The 9,386-nt window shown below is 40.5% G+C and overlaps 1 pseudogene; it reads left to right on the top strand.

Moving 5' to 3' along the window:
• Positions 1-5,754, top strand: part of LOC100954607 — a 26,725-nt pseudogene extending 20,971 nt beyond the window's left edge.
• The last annotated feature ends 3,632 nt before the right edge of the window (positions 5,755-9,386 follow it).

Below are 9,386 nucleotides of genomic sequence, written 5' to 3'. Positions count from 1 at the left end.
AGCTGTAATGCCACGGCACTCTACCCAGGGGGACAGCTTGAGGCTCTGTCTCAAAATAAATAAATAAATAAATAAATAAATAAAAAATAAAAATAAAAATAGAAAAACTAGCCAGGTGTTGTGGCAGGAGCCTGTAGTCCCAGCTACTGGGGAGGCTGAGGCAGGAGGGTCACCTGAGCCCAAGGGATTGAAGTCACTGTGATCTATGGAGATGTCACAGCACTCTACCCAGGGTGACAGAGTAAGACTCTGTCTCAAAAAAAGAAAATAAAATTCCTACTTAATATTTGGAAATATGTAGGTGAGCTTGTTGATACAGACAAAATGAAATTTAAGAGATATTTCTAAGACGTGGGTGAAGAGTTCAACATTTATTTTTAATGGTAGAAGAGAACTTCTGGAAGAGGTAGGAGTTGGGTCCCTGAGGATGGAGGGTCCCTGATAATTTGTATCCATGGTAAGTGTAACCATAGCAGTGGAGCCTGATCTTCCCAGCACCACCCCAGTTCTGAACCAGTTGGCACTGGGAAAGTCTGTATGGGCAGGGAACAAAACAGCACTCTGCCCAGCCCGGGATCCTAAGCAGTTCAGTGGGGCTGTGAGTCATAACCAGCCAGGAAGACAATGAGAAGGTCACGTTGGCCTTTGGGAGCAAAGCAAATCAGAACCTGCATTTACTCACACTATTCACCACCTTGTGACAGTGCCAACGACTGGGGACTAGCCCAGGTAAAAGGTCAGTCTGTAAATCAGCTGCTGGGATAAAGGACAGGCAGGGAAAGTTCTAGTAAAACAACCATTATGAACATAGGTCCTATTTGTCTAGAGTTTTATTACAAATTTCTTTTCCTAATGACACTTAGGGTATCTCATGGATCATTTGGTCCTAACGACAATCCTTCTAGATATGAATAGAACACATGGCAATTTTCAGCCTTCCCCAGTAAGTGTTCCCACTGATGAAGGCTGAACTTTGATCCATGAAGATCTGAGGAAGTAACTCAAAATAGTTCAACGAAGCCATGAAATTTCTTTGAAGCTTGTATTCTTAGGGTTCACTTTTAAAGTCATGCAAATTTCACAATCTAAACAATAGGATACACTAGACTGCTTATTGATTCAAAGTTATTATTCCTAAATTTTGTAACAAAATAAATGTTAGAACATGTCTGGTTACTAAGGAGAAGTAAAGAGTTAGGCATTATATGTTCTTCCTTGTGCAAATGAGGAACCACTCTGTAAGTGAGGGCTGCACAGCTGTTGAGTAGAAGAGCTGAGTTCTAACACACATCTCATTCAAAATTGGCAGCATTTTTTCTATGACGACATTTGGCAAATCAGGAGAAGGAAGGGGAATGGGCAAGGGTAAAGGACCTTTTGGAAAGTTTACAGTCAGAAAATGAGATGGTAGATAAAGGATTTGTTGAAGGGCTAAATAACGTAGTAATCAGCTAAGTACATTAGAGTTTCAAAACTCTCAGCACCTCAGTTTTCTCCCTTCCCTTCCCTTCCCTTCCCTTCCCTTCCCTTCCCTTCCCTTTCCCTTTCCCTTTCCCTTTCCCTTTCCCTTTCCCTTCCCTTTCCTTTCTCAAAGTCTCACTATGTTGCCCTCAGTAGAGAGCTGTGGTGTCACAGCTCACAGGAACCTCAAACTCTTGGGCTTAAGCAATTCTCTTGCCTGAGCCTCCCAAGTAGCTGGGACTACAGGCACCCTCCATAAAACCTGGCTATTTTTTTTTGCAGTTATCATTGCTGCGTAGCAGTCCAGGACCAGTTCGAACCTGCCAGCCTTGGTGTATGTGGCTGGTGCTGTAACCACTGCGCTATGGGCGCCAAGCCAACACCTCAGTTTTCTTATACAAAAATGGAGCCAATAACATCTACCTCATAGGGCTGTTATTAGGGTTAAATGAGGTCATCTATGGAAACTCCTCAAGCCACTACCAGACCCATGGTAGGCGTTTCTTAAACAAATCATAGCCTTAGTTATCCTTGGTTGGTGGACATCTCTACCAGTACATCTTCAGAGCACCTTAAATTAAACATTCCCCACGCCAAACTTATCATTCTCTTCCTTCCCCCTTCTCTCCCTTCTAACCTGTTCTCCTTCCTGTGTAGTCTTAGTCATGGTTAACGGCTCAGTCATCCAAGTTAGACATTCAAAGTCATCTCCAATTCTCCTTTTTTCTTACCCACTGCACCCACTATGCTAATAAATGCTGAACGTTCTACCTGCTACGTATACCTTGAATCGATTCCCTCCTCTTGGTCCCTTTGTTTCTGCCTTTCTCATCTCTCTCAGATAACTACAATAACTCCCCAACTTATTTCTCTCTATTCCCTAGACCGCAATTGGTTCTAAAATACAAATCAGATGATCTTGTTACCTGATTTAAAAATGTAGAAAATCACAAGTTATTGTAATTCTGCAAAAGCTCACATTCTTCTCACAGTCTGATCCCAATATATATTCCCAGCTTCTTGACTTCTGCATACACATACACATAGAGGATAACACATTAAAGCCCAGACTCACAGACCATTTTAAGATTTCTCCTAAAGCTTAGATTCTTCTTCCTCTCAGTGTACTGGGAAATGCCTACTCATCCTTCAAAACCCAGCTGAAATGCCAACTCTTTGAGAAGCTTTCCCAAACTGCAAACATTTCCCCTCTTGTCTGGCTCACCAAATTAATCTCCTAATTGATCCCTTCAGATCCACTGCTACTCTATTCCAACTGGTTCTCCATGCAGTATTCAGAGTATTTGCAAATACAAATCCGACCCTGGGACAGTCTCTCTCCTTTGTATAAAGGGGAAGACTCTGTATCCAAAAAAAAAAAAAAAAAAAGTGCAATACAACTAATTTCATATAGATAAAACCAAGACAATCCACAACCAGATCTATCATAATCAAACTGCAAAAAAAAAAAACCTAACAAAACCTAAGAAAATACCTTGAAAGCAGTAGAAGAAAAATAGTGCACTATTTATAGAGCAATAACAATCCAAATGATTGCAGATTTCTTATCAGGAAGCATGGAAGCAACATACGTGAGCCAAAAACTAACAGAAGAAAGAGGCTAATTCACAATTACAGTTGGAGGCTTCAGCACTCCTCTCAAGAAATGATCGAATAAGTAGGCAGAAAGTCAGCAAAGATAGAAAGGACATAAATAACACAAATTAACCAACTGATACTTTTGACACTTACAGAAATTTCCACCAACCACTGCAGATTTCGTGTTGTTTTCAAATGCACATGGAATAGTCTTTGGACCCATATCTTGGGTCATAAAGCAAACCTTACCATATTTAAAAGAACTAAAAGCATACATGGTATGATTTCTAATGAAACTGGAATTTAACTGGAAATCAAAAATATAAAGATAACGAACAAAATCACCAAACATTACAAAGTTAAGCAAAACACTTCTACATCATCCATGAGTCAAAGAAGTTTCAAGATACATTAGAAAATAGTTTGAAATAAACAAAAAGAAAATATAGGCCTGGTGTGGTGGCTCACACCTGTAACCCTAGCACTTTGAAAGGCCGAGGTAGGTGGGTTGCGTGAGCTCACAGGTTTGAGACCAGTCTGAGCAAGAGTGACCCTCATCTCTAAAAATAGTCGGGCATTGTGGCTGGCTCCTGTAGTCCCAGCTACTTGGGAGGCTGAGGCAAAAGAATCACTTGAGCCCAAGAGTTTGAGGTTGCTGTGAGCTGTGATGCCAGAGCACTCTACTGAGGAGGACAAAATAATAATAATAATAAAATAAAAATAAAAATATAACAAACCAACATTTGTGGGATGCAGGTAGAGTAGTCCTTTAAAAAAAACACTAAAATTGTGTAAATGTTTACATTAGAAAAAGAATAAACAATGACTCCAATCAATTCTTCCATACAGAGATACTAGAAAAATAAAAGTAAAATAAACCCAATACAAAAAGAAAAAATAAAATAATACAAATAAGAGCATACAGAAATAAAGTTCAAATCAGAAAAATAGAGAAAATCATCAGTCCAAAGCCATTTTTTTGAAAAGATCAATAAAAATTATGAGCCTCTAGCAGGACTGACCAAAGAAAAAAGAAAGAAAGAAAGGAAAAGAAAAACAGAAGAAGATGCAAATTACTAATAACAAGAATGGAAGAGGAAGCCAGTGGCTCACACCTGTAATCCTAGCACTCTGAGAAGCTGAGGCAGGATAATCACTTGAGCTCAGGAGTTCAAGACCAGCCTAAGCAAGAGCAAGACCTCTATCTATTAAAAATAGAGGTGGGCACCTATAGTCCCAGCTACTTGGGAAGCTAAGGCATGAGGATTGGTTGGGCCCAAGAGTTTTAGGTTTCTGTGAGCTATGATGATGCCATGGCACTCAACCCAAGCAACAGACAGAGACTCTGTCTCAAAACAAACAAAACAAACCCTAAAAGGAGAAAAAACAAAAAAAAAAGAATGAAAGAGGAGCTATCACTACAGAGCCTGCAGGATAAAACAGATAATAAGAGAATATTATGAATGACTCAATACACATAAATTCTACAACTTAGATAAACTAGAATACAGTAGCAAATTCTGCATCAGAGGCAGAGAAGACTACAGAGCTGTCTTCTGCTAAAGGCACCCATCATCACCATGGCCACACCAAATGCACCCCTGCCCCCTGCCAATGCTCAGTTCCTCAAACCAAAAATAATGAAATTCATCCAAGATAAAACAGGTAATCTGACTAGGCCTATAATTACTAAAGAAATGTAATTTGTCATTGAAAACTCTTTCATAAAAGAAATTCCCGTGTCAGTATGTATTCACTGGCGAATTCTACCAAATATTTAAAGAAAAAAATTATACAAATTCTATATAATCCTTTCCAGAAAACAGAAGAGGAGGAACACTTTCCAATGCACTTTGTAATTTTGTTAACAAAATCATACAAAGATTACTGTACAAGAAAATTATAGACCAATGTTTCTCACCAACATAGATGCAAAAACCCTCAACAAAATATCAGCAAATCAAATTCAGCAATATACAAAAAGACTAATGTGTCATGAACAAGTGGGGTTTGTCCCGGTAATGCACGGCTGATACTGTAAAAAAAGAAAATGTAATCCACCATATTCACGGTCTAAAGAAGAAAAAATGGGGAGGCTGAGGTCAGGCTTCTCACTCAGGCTCCAACCAGGCTGGGCAGTGAGCAAGCTTCCTTGTGGGTTGGGGCATTGCTGGGGCAAAGGGAGCATCGGGTGTGGCAGTGGTGACAAGGGACACCTTTAGCAGAAGACAGCTCTGCACTCTTCTCCTTCACCTCTGATGCAGAATTTGCTGCTGTGATTGGATGTTTACAGGACCCCATCACAGATGTCAAGTTTCAGTTATTACAGAGAAATTTTATGGACAAGTACTACTAGGAATTTGAAGATATCAAAGATAATAAACTGACCTACACACCTATTTAAAGAATATCTCTTTGGTGGACAAGTATATTGAAGAATAGGAACTAGAGCAAATGCCTGGATTTAACATGGCAGCTTTCACAACAATGTCATAGCACCGTAAGAGTGAAGTGGCTAGGAATGTATTTGGCGTGCTGCTCACATTTACGGATGCTCTGGCTTTTAAAGAAATATTTCTGGACTACGGAGCTCACAAAGAAGGGCAGGGACTGGACTTAAGCAGCAGTTTGGTGGAGACTTCATCTTGAAAATCATCCTCTACGCCAACTTCCCAGAAAAATCTGCAGCACTAGGTCCTACCTCAAGCCAATGAATGGGATTATTCTGGAACTCAGTGGCCCAAGAGGCCAATAGGTTTAGCTAATGATGACAGAAGAATGCATCTTGGAAAGACTGGCTCTGTCCTGTATCCATGTTAAATATTGATGGGTAAAAAAAAAAAAAAAAAAGACCTAACCCTGCAACACCTGATTCTCCTGGAACAACTGCTTCTTTTCATCAAATCCCTTACTCGGGTGCTTAAATCAGACTCCTCTGGAGCAAGCACATATCAGGCATTCGCCATGGGGGCTCCTTCTCCTAGCATACAAGTTGGTGTGTCAACAGTACGGAGTAATCCACCATCACAAACCCTATCTGTCCCAGCAGGCTTTGCATAAGTTTTATTTTGTGCATTCGCAGCTCTTTTTCACTTGGGTCACAGTTTCAGTCTTGCAGCTTCAATGGGGTTTGGTTTTGGTTTTACAAGATAAAAAAGTTCTGGAGCTTGGTTACACAACGACGGGAATGTAATTAAACACAACTGAACTCAAACACTCCTGACCTAACTTTTAAAAATGGTTAAGGGGGAAAATTTTGTCTCTTGTGCTTTTTACCACAATTAAAAAAATACAAAACCAAAAAGCAAGCTTCTAGGCTCCACCCCTGATCTGAATGAGAATCTTTGGAGATAAGCCTGGAGCCTGCATTTTCACAAGCTCCACAGGTGGTTTTAAAACACATTTAGATTTGAGAAGCCCCACTCTGAGGTGTATTTCCAAGCACCCTGGCAGATCACTAAATTCTTTTTTTTTTTTTTTTTTTGCAGTTTTTGGCCGGGGCTGGGTTTGAATCCGCCACCTCCGCATATGGGGCCAGTGCCCTACTCCTTTGAGCCACAGGTGCCTCCCAAATCGCTAAATTCTTCATCGTCTCTGCCTTATCCTACTCTTCACCAGGTGGAGGGAACCAGGTGGGAATCCTTTGTAACAAGCTAGATGCAGGCATCTGTCCAATTTTCAAAAAGAACTATTGTCTTGAATTTTAAATGGGAAACGCACTCCCTTCAAGCCTAGGTTTTTGGACCTCACTAGGCCAATTATTTAATAGCCCATAGAAGGTGAGAAAGCCCACCTATGTCAGTTTTAGGACTTGCTATAAAGGATTAAGACAGGTATAAGGAAACCAGCATTTAACTTTAATGCGAATAAGCGTGATGCTTACTTTCCTTTCTGTGCTTTAAAGTCATTAACTTGCCCTCTCCTGGCCTCAGTCACCTCCTCTATAAAAATGTAGACCTCAAGGAGGCCCCTTCTGGTCATCCTGTCCACAGATTTATGATCCAAACGAGCTGTGCCATGAGAAAGGAGCTGGAAGTCCAGTCTAGAACCTTCTGAGACTCCCAAAACTGGAGAAAGTATATGAACAGCCCTCAAATGCCTAGTCAAGTTCAAACCAGTCATCCTGTTGCAGATACAGTGTGGATAAGGTGTGAGGTAGGGTAGGGGTAGTGAGGGTAGGGAGGGTGTCTAGGGCCGCTTTCTAGAGTTCAAATCTTCTCTGAAGTTCTAGTGTCATTGAGGAGAAGTCATCCAAAGATAAGGCTTAATGGATTACAAGCAACTCATTTTGGAATGAGTGGAATTAAATGGAATGTGAAAGAAACCATCAGAGTGCATGAGTAAGTGTAAATATTTAGCAAACTTTTGTTTCAGAGCTGTGTGTGTGTTTGTTGGGTTGTGGTGTAAAATATCTTTCTTGTGAGAATATGAAAGAGTTGGAAAAACACTGATCTAGGAGGATGTGGAAAGAGGGGCCAAGAACAGCCCTGAAAGAAAGTGAGGAACAGAGCTGGATTGGAAGTAATCCCAGGGCCCAGATCCCCAACCTGACCCTCTGAAAAAGATCTCAGAATTTTTGAAAAACGGTAAGTTCTTTAGAAGGCCTCTCATATCCAGAAAATAGCCCTGGTCTGTTCCCCGAGCCCTGCAGACCCTGGCCAAGCCAGGGATTTGGCTTTTCTCTGTTTTTAACTCAACAACTCATCTCACTTTATAGAACCAACAAGGGCTTCTAACATCTTGGTGCCAGCCACTGTACCTCCATAGCCTTGATAGTTCCAAGATTCCAGGTGATCCAAACAGCATTTCAGTGACGCAATTAGCAATTCCCACTCCAAGTAGATTCGAAATATACATCCCCTCACCGGGGATAATCCTGGAGACAGTCTGCACTTTAAAGCTTCCTACATTATCTTCAGGTAAAGGAATTGTTAGAAGGATTGTGTGTTAGTAATTACTCAGTCTCCAGAAGGGAAGGCCGGAGGACAGCTGTAGCATTACCATCGGCTTTACATTTATTACTACACAGGAACTAGGTGAGTATTCTTGCCTAAAGAAGAGGAAGTTTGGATTTAGAAGGTTAATTTTCACACAAAGCCAATAAATAGTGAAAGAGGATTTGAACTCAGACTTGCTTGATTTCAAAGTCTAAACCTTTTCCACTGCATCAGGTTGCCTCTTTTATTACTAAATAAGCAACCCCAGTTCCTGTGAAGTTGGATCTATTTCCTTTCTACTTGTTTTTAAAAATGCTCTCCTGGCTGAAGAATTCAAACTACTTTCTGGAACAGTAGCAAAAACAGGTGTTTCAGATGTCACAGAATTTACTGTAATTATTGGTGAGTGTTGTTTTAAATGGGAACTAAGACTCCTATAGGATGATTGTTTGAGTAGTTTCTTTGATGAGACAGCAGGAGAATTAAATGCACAGAGACTAAACATAAAGAATATTGCTTCACACCAATACTGAAAATCTTTTTTTTTTTTAAACAGAGTTTTTCTTTGTTGCACCAGGGTAGAGTGCCCTGATGGTCAGCCTCACTCATAGCAACCTCAAACTCCTGGGTTCAAGCGATTCTTGTCCTAAGTAGCTAGGACTACAGCAGGCTGCCACAAAACCCAGCTAATTTTTCTATTTTTAGTAGCGACAGGGTCTCAATCTTGCTCAGGCTAGTCTTGAACTCTAGCTCAAGCAATTCTCCTGCCTCAGCCTCCCAGAGTACTAGGATTACAGGCGTGAGCCACCATGTGCAGCTAAATACTGGAATTCTAAAGCTGGATTTCCAACATGTCCGAGATAAAAATAGCTCATATAAGAGCGTATTACCAGGCTGGGCGCGGTGGCTCATACCTGTAATCCTAGCACTCTAGGAGGCCGAGGTAGGTGGATTGTGTGAGCTCACAGGTTTGAGATTAGCCTGAGCCAGAGTGGGACCTGCTTCTCTAAAAATAGCTGGGCATTATGGCAGGCACTTATAGTCCCAGCTACTCAGGAGGCTGAAGCAAGAGAATTGCTTGAGCCTAAGAGTTTGAGGTTGCTGTGAGCTATTGCTCGACAGAACTCTACCAAGGGCAACAAAATGAGACTTTGTCTCAAAAATATACATATATATATATTTCCAAAATTATAACAGAAATCATTAGCAGAGTATGATTCAAAATACACAATTGCTTTAATAAAGCTTTTTCATCTGTCCATCAAGGACAGAAAATTAAATTAACTTATATCAACCTTTCATGTATTTATAATGAGTATTTATAAAATGTTGGAAATGAAAAGATATTCTTTTACAATCTAACTCCCTGAAAGCCAGTAGTACTTTTAC

This window comes from Otolemur garnettii, unplaced genomic scaffold (genome assembly GCF_000181295.1).
Source record: "Otolemur garnettii isolate 467f Iridium unplaced genomic scaffold, OtoGar3 scaffold00028, whole genome shotgun sequence".
In the NCBI taxonomy this organism is placed as follows: Eukaryota; Metazoa; Chordata; class Mammalia; order Primates; family Galagidae; genus Otolemur; species Otolemur garnettii.
Note: the sequence above shows the minus strand (reverse complement) of the source record. Positions and strands in the feature narration are given on the sequence as shown.